The sequence below is a fragment of the Plutella xylostella genome, chromosome 25 (assembly GCF_932276165.1).
Source record: "Plutella xylostella chromosome 25, ilPluXylo3.1, whole genome shotgun sequence".
In the NCBI taxonomy this organism is placed as follows: Eukaryota; Metazoa; Arthropoda; class Insecta; order Lepidoptera; family Plutellidae; genus Plutella; species Plutella xylostella.
In genome coordinates this window covers 1,921,917-1,931,617 of record NC_064005.1, presented here as the reverse complement: position 1 = coordinate 1,931,617, position 9,701 = coordinate 1,921,917, and positions in this window count along the sequence as shown.

Sequence of the window (9,701 nt, the reverse complement as noted above, 5' to 3'; positions counted from 1 at the left end):
GTTAGTTCGTCGTGATCGTAAGATATTTTATTTTTATAAAACAACAAAGCGTCTATTCCCGCACACAGGATTGGTTTTTAAATTCGTATTACACAACAAAATGCACAATGTAAGCGTTTTATAACTGAAATTGGTCTTTATTTTACCAAAACAATAAATTATTTTTGCGGTTTTAACAGAAATATGGAAAATGATGAACTTTACTTTTAAACTTGAAAATTTTAGTGGCGGAAGGCCCAATCTCACTTCTGAATCTTTTAAGCGTTAAAATATTTACTTACTATGTTATATTTTCTAGGATTCGCTTAAATTAAAATCATGAACCCATGCGCAATTTATGCTTGAGAACAAGATGCCGGTAAACGTCAGAGAACGCTCAGTCCATAGACAAGACATGTCATAGACAACTTTCTTCTATTCTGTGTTATTTCTCGAGATAAGAGTGCGGCCACAAAGCTGTTGTGAATAATTCCTTCTAACACTACTTATGAATCAGTCTATGTTCCTGTTTAGGTAATAAAGTCTACACTACAGCCAGTTTTCGTTGGAATAATAAGTACCTAGTGCCATTTATTTCGGTATCCTATTATATGTATATTAATTAATTAATTAAATTCATTTATTCAACAGTAATAACAGTAATTTCGGTATCCTATTATATGTATATTAATTAATTAAATTCAGTAACAAGATTCAGATATTCTTAGCAGACACGATTTAAGTTAGTAACATTAGAATAAAATAACAACAAACAAACAACAGACAGAATACAAAAATATGTACACACGGCAACGTTAAATGGTTGGCAGGGCACACTAACGTAGGTAGTGTATGTGTGTGTCAGCGACGTCGACGTAATTATTTAGTTCTGGGCAACCCACACACGGATATTGTAAGCATGTAGTTGTGCCAGTGACAATGATTCATTGTTGTTATGATATGAAGCAAAATTTTGCAATGCATTGTAATAGATTGAATGGCTCAGTTGGTATGATACAAGACTTACAATAATCGGTATGGTGGTTCAAATCCCTGTGAACTTGCAAAATTCCTTTTTTGTTTCTTTTTATAGATTTAGTTTATTTTTTTAATATGGCTAATAATAGTATTGTAGTATATACGAATAAAAGCAACACAGAAAGTAAATGAAACAAGTTATTAAGTGTTAAAATTACAAAATGTATTCTTGCCGTAACATAAACATTAAGGATGTTACGTTTTTGTTGTTTTTCGTTTTAAAACATAGTTGTAGTTTATATTAATAAGGAAAATTTTCAATTTGCAGTTTTAAATCATAATAAACATCAGAAAAGGATGGACTGGCTGTTTTACTAAAGTAAATAGGCAAGTCATTAGTTATATGAATCAACATGTTAATTAGCTAGAAATAAGATAACTTATTCCAACCTCAGTAACAATAACATCATTAACACATTGGCTTACCCATAATTGTAAATAATAATAAGTAACTATTTAACAAAATAACTAAAATCTTATACAAATGGAAAAATAAAAATTACTGAGCTAACCCCAATAACTATAATTTTCACCACTCTTTCGCCATAATATCTTACCATCCATCCTTGTCTGACTTAAAGGACTTTTCATCACTAAATATCACCACATTGTTGCACCAATCAAAGTTTAAAATAGTCAGTCGCAAAACGCACTCTGTTTCGACGATGCTGATCGGTTAGAGCAATTTTCTTCGTCGGCCTCCGACACCGCAACCCTGCAGCACGCAAGTGAACCCGTACGGTTTGTAGGGATAGATTATGTGTTGTGGCCGTAGAACGGGTGCTGCAGAACGGATCAGCGCTATGTGCAGCTACGATTTCTCGATGGCGTGGTGATGCATCCGTATAGACGACTACTGTCCCGAATCTGCGTATCGGTGAACCCATAATTGAACAGTTCTCCTCTGTAAACAAAAAAAACAAATACTTAGCTTATACAAATACAAATATTCTAACAGTCAAATAAAATATTTACAATTCTATGTTACTTACCGTTAAACGTCTTGCGATTTCACTAATTGTAATATTTTGTTCATAGAATACAATTATCTCCGCCTTTTTGAACATGGTCAAATGACTTTCCATAGTGACTGCGAAGATAAATTAATTATAAATTGACAAATCACAAAGTGAATCACTATGCAGACGCAGAGGTGAATTGTCACTAAAACTAAAAACTAATTTCGTTTATTCATATTGTATGAGGGTAGAATGGTTTTACTTCTCAAATGAAGAACGAATCATATATTTTTAGCGAAGAGAAATAGTCGACAGCTATGCAGCTTGTAGTCATTTGTCAATTTCAAATAAATTTATATTATACTCAACAGCGTTTAAATTAACGCTAAATTTAAATAAAGTAAAATAAAAATACCCATCAGTGGACTCGAACTCACGACCTATGTTTCATAAGTCTAACATACTACCAATGAGCTACGAAGAGTATAGCTACAAGTTGTGAAATTTTGCTTCAAGTCAATTTTATAACTATTTCACTTACTCGACCGGTTGATATTTTTATGTCACAGCTGGTGTAAGGGCGTTTGCCTACGCGCAAACTCGTTTGTGCTGTTGTGTGTGTGTGTGTGGTTTGTTACTGGTGTATTTACCGATTTCTGCTTTATTGCACACATAGACCACGTTAGTGTGCACACATACACTACGTTTGTGTGCCCTGCCAACCATTTGGAGGTGCCGTGTGTACTTATTTATATTTACCTTGGTTTAATTTATTTAAAAAAAAAAACACGCACTCACGCCTTGTACTAATGTACTCCCTTGCGGGGTAGGCAGAGGTGCATTGCTGCACCCACTTTTCGCCAGAGTGTTATGTTAGTCCCAATGTTGTAATAGGGGGCGGGCCTATTGCCATTTTACGGGCACATCCAAGACCCGAGAACAAATATCTGTGTTTAAACAAATATCTGCCCCAGCCGGGAATCGAACCCGGGACCATCGGCTCAGTAGTCAGGGTCACTAACCACTACGCCATTCGGTCGTCTATTTATTATTGTAAGAAATAAAACAAAAATCCTCTAGCTATAAAATATGAAGTGTGACCCAATACTACAGGGTGTGCTCTTTACACTACGTATTCGAATGTAAACTGAACAGTGCCAATTCCAATTTTGTTTGACAATTGATTGTGCGGTGAAATCGCCATTTGTATCGGCCCTACACATTTGTGTCTTTGCAGGCAGGGTTGAGGCCCGTTTGGACGTAGATTACAATTTAACACTTTTACAGCAATTTTTTTAAACGTTTATTTAACTTACCACGATGAATGGTGACACAGTAAGAGCTACAGTAGGGTTTGTAACCGTGAAGAGATTGCCAAGTCAATTGAGCTTCAGTCACTCACTAACCAGGGGCCGAAGTAAAATTTACAAAGTACTTTTTAAGAAATTGAATAATTTGGAATCCGAAAATCATTGTCAAAACAAGTTCGCGATAGGAAGGCAGGGTGCACCAAACATTTTATTATAATTATCAGGTGATTCTTACCTCACTAGAGGCGAAATATTTCTTACCTAGTACTCGTAACTAGTTACTTAAGTACTTACATGAAATTATAAAATTTGAATCCACTAACATAGTCCAAATCAAGAACGCAGTTTTCGCTTCGAGCCCGCAACTGAACTCGACCGCAGCTCGTCCTGGATATTAATTGTGAGTCCCGATGCTTAATCAGAACACTTATTCTGGTTCTCAAGTGGAGACGTAACGTGGGACGCCCCCCAGCTTGCTGCCGACGACCTTGGACAGGTTCGTATGTGGTTATAGGTGAGGAAGGCCGAGGACTGAGAGCCGTATCATTGAATTCGGTTATCCCTTTCATTTTCTCTTCCATTGCATCACTAGTCTGTCATCTTTGTCTGAGTAACAATGCGACAGTATAATAATATTATTTACTTTTGTACTATTACTACGCTTCTTTGCAATTAAATACTTTCATTTTTTTTCTTCTTTGGAGTAATGACAATAATAATTGTGAATTAAACGAACTTACCTTGTGAAGTAATATAATATATAATATAATATAATATATGTGGGGACATGTTACACACGGCCATCCGACCCCAAGCTAGGCAGAGCCTGTGTTATGGGTATCGGACAGCTGATATATCTACACAAATACATAGATAGATACATATTAAATATAAATATCAACACCCAAGACCCGAGTACAAATATCTGTCTTTAAACAAATATCTGCCCCGGCCGGGAATCGAACCCGGGACCTTCGGCTCAGCAGTCAGGGCCACTAACCACTGCGCCATTCGACCGTCCGAAGTTCGATTCCAATTATACGAACACCGAAACCGAAGACGATTACTTTAGATTACTTGCAGCAGCACACGAGATGATGCTGTCTCAGTCACACTCTTTAAAGTCCTACCACTTAATAAACCTGAAAACATCTTCCTTCTCGCTCACTCACTGGCCGGCCGGCAGGGGCGCGCGCGCGCCTTCGTCATTGTTTCAGAGTCCCCAGTAAACAAAATTCAATTTATTTTTAAGGGGGTTTAACAGGGTAGGGTGGGAACGCAGTAATCGTCTTCGGTTTCGGTGTTCGTATAATTGGAATCGAACTTCACAAGGTAAGTTCGTTTAATTCACAATTATACTTCACACCTCAACCGAAGACGATTACTTTAGATTACTTGCAGATGTTTAGAGTCATGAAATAATAAAATGAATTGAATTTTTAACAAAAAGTGTTGGTTTTATTTAACTCCAAACAAATCATCCAACTTAAATAACGACAAATTAACGTATGTATAATTATATTGATTATAATTAATCAGATTTTTGTATACGTAGCTATAGAAATAAATATGCCTAAAGCTCGACCAACTTAGTAGGTAATTCCTTATAAAACTAGTATTCCTTTATTATAATCTTGACTAATAAAAATATCAATATCAATAAATGGTTTAGTTTTAAGTAGGCCTTATTATTTCAATTGAATCAAATATTAAAGACTGCTTCAACATAATTAGCATCCGGCCCAAGTAGGTCTTTTTTATAATATTTCAAGAATACATTTGATGAATCAGACCACCCCGCTGCCTTGCGAACCACTTCTATATTAACCCCTGCGCTGTGAGCAGCCGATGTGGACGCATGCCTGGTACTGTGTGCGCCAAAAATGCCTACGTCAATTCCGCTTGCTTCCAAGGCTTTTTTAACCCAGTGACCCAATGTTTGTGATCCCACTTTTTTGTATTGCTTTCTAACACTTATAAACAGATGATCATCTGACTGTGCACCGCGCAAGGTTTTTGTTTTGTCGATGTATGATTTAACTGATAACGCTGGACAAATTTGCGGAGATTCTCGAATGTATGGCAAATTTAATAGTGGCTGGCAAGTCCCAGGTCGTGATGTTCTTGTCAAATCTGGTATTTTAATTAGAATTGAATTCTGTTGGAACTGTATGTTTTTGAGTTTGATTAAACTAAGAGTTTGCATTCTTTGAGCTGAAGCTAAAGCTATTAATGTCACAGTTTTGATGGCTAAATCAGATACACTTACATTATTATATGGAAAAAAACTGGAAAGATAATTTAATACATTCAAGGGGTCCCATGTAAAATCATATATTTAGGTCTAGGTGGCCTCAGTCTGTAAGTTCCTTTTAAAAATCTAGTTATAGAATCATCTGTAGTAACCTTCTTTCCTAAAATTATTGACAATGCTGAACGGTACGTATTAAGAGAGCTATAGCCACAGCCTGAATTAAAAATTTCAGTCAGAAAAATTAAGACATTTGTTGGTGACGATTCATAAACATTAATGCGATTCCCAATACAAAAATTCCACCAGGCCTTTAAACTCGAATTAGGTATATTGAGAAATTGTGTTTTTAGCAAAAGATGCTAGAACTATATCTAGGGATTCTGGTGGAACACCACGATGTTTTAGCGATTCCCTGATAATCTCGCTGCCACCAGGGTAAGATTCGCATGTAATGGATGATAGTTCCTGAAAGGAGAGAATAATAGATGCTCACTTGGTTGAAATACAAGTTTTTTTTTTTTTTGATACGATTAATCTAGACCACAGGGGATACCATGCTTGTGATGGCCACATAGGAACCACTAAAACCCCATTTGCTTTGTCAGATAAGATTTTTTGTAGTACTCTTGCTACTAAGCTAAAGGGGGGAAACGCGTAAAAGTTCAGGCTTTGCCAACTAATAGATGCTTTTACTTTTGTAAAAGCATCTATTAATTCTGCATCAGGGTCATGTTTCCAAGACGAATATCTTGGGTACTTCGCATTTTGTACACTCGCAAACAAATCAAATTCAAGAGTACCAAAACAATGGACAACATTTCATTTTCTTTACCCTATATTTTTATTAGCTATTCGGAAAGTTTAAAAATTAGAGGACCCATATTTTTTTATTTTGTACATACATTAATTTTTGCATGTTATTTTTAACTTTAAAGTTAATTATTTTAAAACCGGAAGTGACGTCGCATATTAGGCTCAATTTTTATTTTTGTCTTTTGCCTTAGTCTCGAAAAAAAAACATAAATGACACTGACAAGTGACATTTAAACTTTGTTTACATGCCAACCTACAAATGGGTCATTTTCAAATGACATTGATATTTCAGATGCTACAAAGTACTTATCATGTAAAAAAATAAGCAGAAGCATTTTTCAGAAGCATTTTTTCAGCTGTGTAGGCGGTGGCATGCTCTGGGACCTATTATATAGAGGTCGTCTGTTAATACGTACTAACCATTTTATATGGTAAATAAAAAAAATAGTCAGAAAGTGTCAGAACAGAATTTATAAAAATGACCCAAATAAACAACAACATCACGATAAAACGTCAACATCAATCAAAAATTAAAGTGACAGTTACTTTGTTTTTAAATCTATAGGCATTGATCATCAAAATGCATCGCACCTGATGCATGACGTCATCACCACTTTTTTACTATTTTATGAATTTCTCGAAAATGATACATCCAAAAAATACAAAAACATTTTTTTTTTTTTTTGTGGCCTTTAGAGCTAAATCTCGAAATGGTTTTCGATTTATAGCAGCTTTAGTTTTTTGAAATGTTGTCAATTCTCAATCTGGGTAAATGCATAATCAGCCAGTTCCCATACTGTATCGACATTAATTAAACGTGAACCATAATCAGCAACATTGTCAGGTGACTTTACATAAGATGCAAAAACGAATAGGCCGCGAACTTCACACCACTGCCATATATCACGGGCTATATTATTTAAATGTGTGTGTTGCACACCACCCATTCTATTTATGTAACATATTGCAGTACTAAATTTATTAATTGATAATTAAAATAAATCTGTGTTTCCCATTTGGCTTAGGAACAGTAAAAATAGGCGAAATGTATTGTAATTCACAGTGGGAACAGCTATTTATCACATTAGATTTTAACATAGCAGTAATACATTGCTCAATAGCTAAAGTTTCCGATTTAGAAAACTTCGCAGTTCTAGAAGCATACGGCTGCATAGGCATATCCTTAAAGGGAATCTCATAACCGAGAATCCAAGATAATATTAGGCTGTCATTAGTAATAGCTCGCCATTTATCATAGAATAAGCGCAGTCTACCAGCAATCGATATGTTAGGTACCTGGGCTAACTCCTGGTTAGAGGTAGAGGCTACCGCCTCGTTGTCCGTCCGCGTCCGTTGGGCTTCCTCCAGCTCGAAGACTCGTAGCGGCGGTGATCCCGGCCTCTCGAAGATGTCGCTGCTCCCGCGCCTGACGACGCCGGCGGCTTCTGCTGCGAGGGGTACTGGCGCGCTGCCGAGGCCGGACCCCGCGCCCCCCGGTAGTTTAAAGTTCCTCTTTGTACCTGTCCAGCTGCTGGTAGTCTTGAAGGCCGAGGAGTTCTTAAATCCATGGCGACTCGGGTTATCTCCTTGTCTTGTTTTAACTGTTCGGCCAGATCTGCCCCAAATAGAAACTCATCAATCATTGTGTTCTTCAGCGTTTCACGCATGACTTTGTTAATCACATTTATGATAGCATAACGTCTCGACTGAGATTCTCTATAGTGAAAATTGCACAGGAGACGCCCTGCGTCACTAAGAGGCTTTATGATGTCTTGCGGAACTGCATTTCCTTTATTTGACAGTGCTATATTCAGTGATTTTCCCAGGGCTGCAAGGCAACTTGATAGTTGATTTTGTTTGCTCTCGTTAAAAGTTTCCTTCTTTTTATTAGGCTCACTTAAAAAACGCCTGACTTGAGGGTTAAGCTTGGGCGCCCTTAGACTCCCACAGTTTTCTGGGGGCAAGTATAGTTTACAAAGTTCGGACTTGACTTCTTTGTCAAGGCCCTTTGCCAAAATATGCTTCCATCTAGGCAGTATCTGATTATGCAAATCTTCGCCGAATTTGTTTTCATTAGATGGGTCATCACCCAAAATCTGAAGTATTTCTGGATCTAGGTCCGCTTCGGTTTCCCTGTCATCCATTTCATTTATTATTTCAGTGTCTACTACTTCTTCTGTAACAAATGAGAAATCCATATAGAATATCCTCATATTGTAAACAACATAATAATTGACAAACCATACAGGTTGACAAATGATCGTCCCATCACGATATACGTGGGGTAGGTACATATAACAATCCGTATAGGATGTTTGTACCGCGATACCAGCAACGTAACAAGCCATTTAGGATGTCCGTAAAATATTCATATAACAGCGTTTAAACCAAGCAGATGTACAGCTTTCATAATATAAACCACAATAAAAATAATAATTAAAAGCATAATTAAAAGCATAATAGGCGGTCTTTTTGGCGGCCTGGCCCGGTTACCCGGCGTGCTTCAGCCGGATGACAAGATCGCATGGTAACCGACCCGACAAGGTAGCCCGAGGAGGGCGGGCACGTGCCTCTGGGCGGGCGGCGTGGAGCCCCGCGCGCCGCATAGTACGCCACGGCTAGCTGGCCCCGTCCATCGAATACAACATCGCAACCCGCGGTCACATTGCTCAAGTGCGGGTAAACGAACAATAACGACTTTTATGAAAAAATATATATTTTACTAACCTGCATGCATAGGTGAAAGCACAATCGTGTTTCCGTCCGCCGCTCCTCTTTCGCTTTCAATGGGCGAATTTAGCGTGTCATGCGAATCCTGTGAAACTTCCGACGACGAAGAATTCAACCGCCGACGCTTTAGCATTTTAACCTCCTATTTTCTTTGCGCAAACGTTTACTATCCCTCGATCTTGATCTTTTCCGTTTTTCCCCATGTTTAACGAATAAATAGTGTAAATTCCTTAAACCCGGCAAAAAATTATTTTAAATATCGAACGCGTGTGACTTCGACAACACAAAAACGTGTAATGACGAAGGCGCGCGCGCGCCCCTGCCGGCCGGCCAGTGAGTGAGCGAGAAGGAAGATGTTTTCAGGTTAATTAAGTGGTAGGACTTTAAAGAGTGTGACTGAGACAGCATCATCTCGTGTGCTGCTGCAAGTAATCTAAAGTAATCGTCTTCGGTTGAGGTGTGAAGTATAATTATGTCCAGTGTCCAGTAGTAACAACAACACACGCACTCACGCCTTGTACTAATGTACTCCCTTGCGGGGTAGGCAGAGGTGCATTGCCGCACCCACTTTTCGCCAGAGTGTTATGTTAGTCCCAATGTAATAGGGGGCGAGCCTAT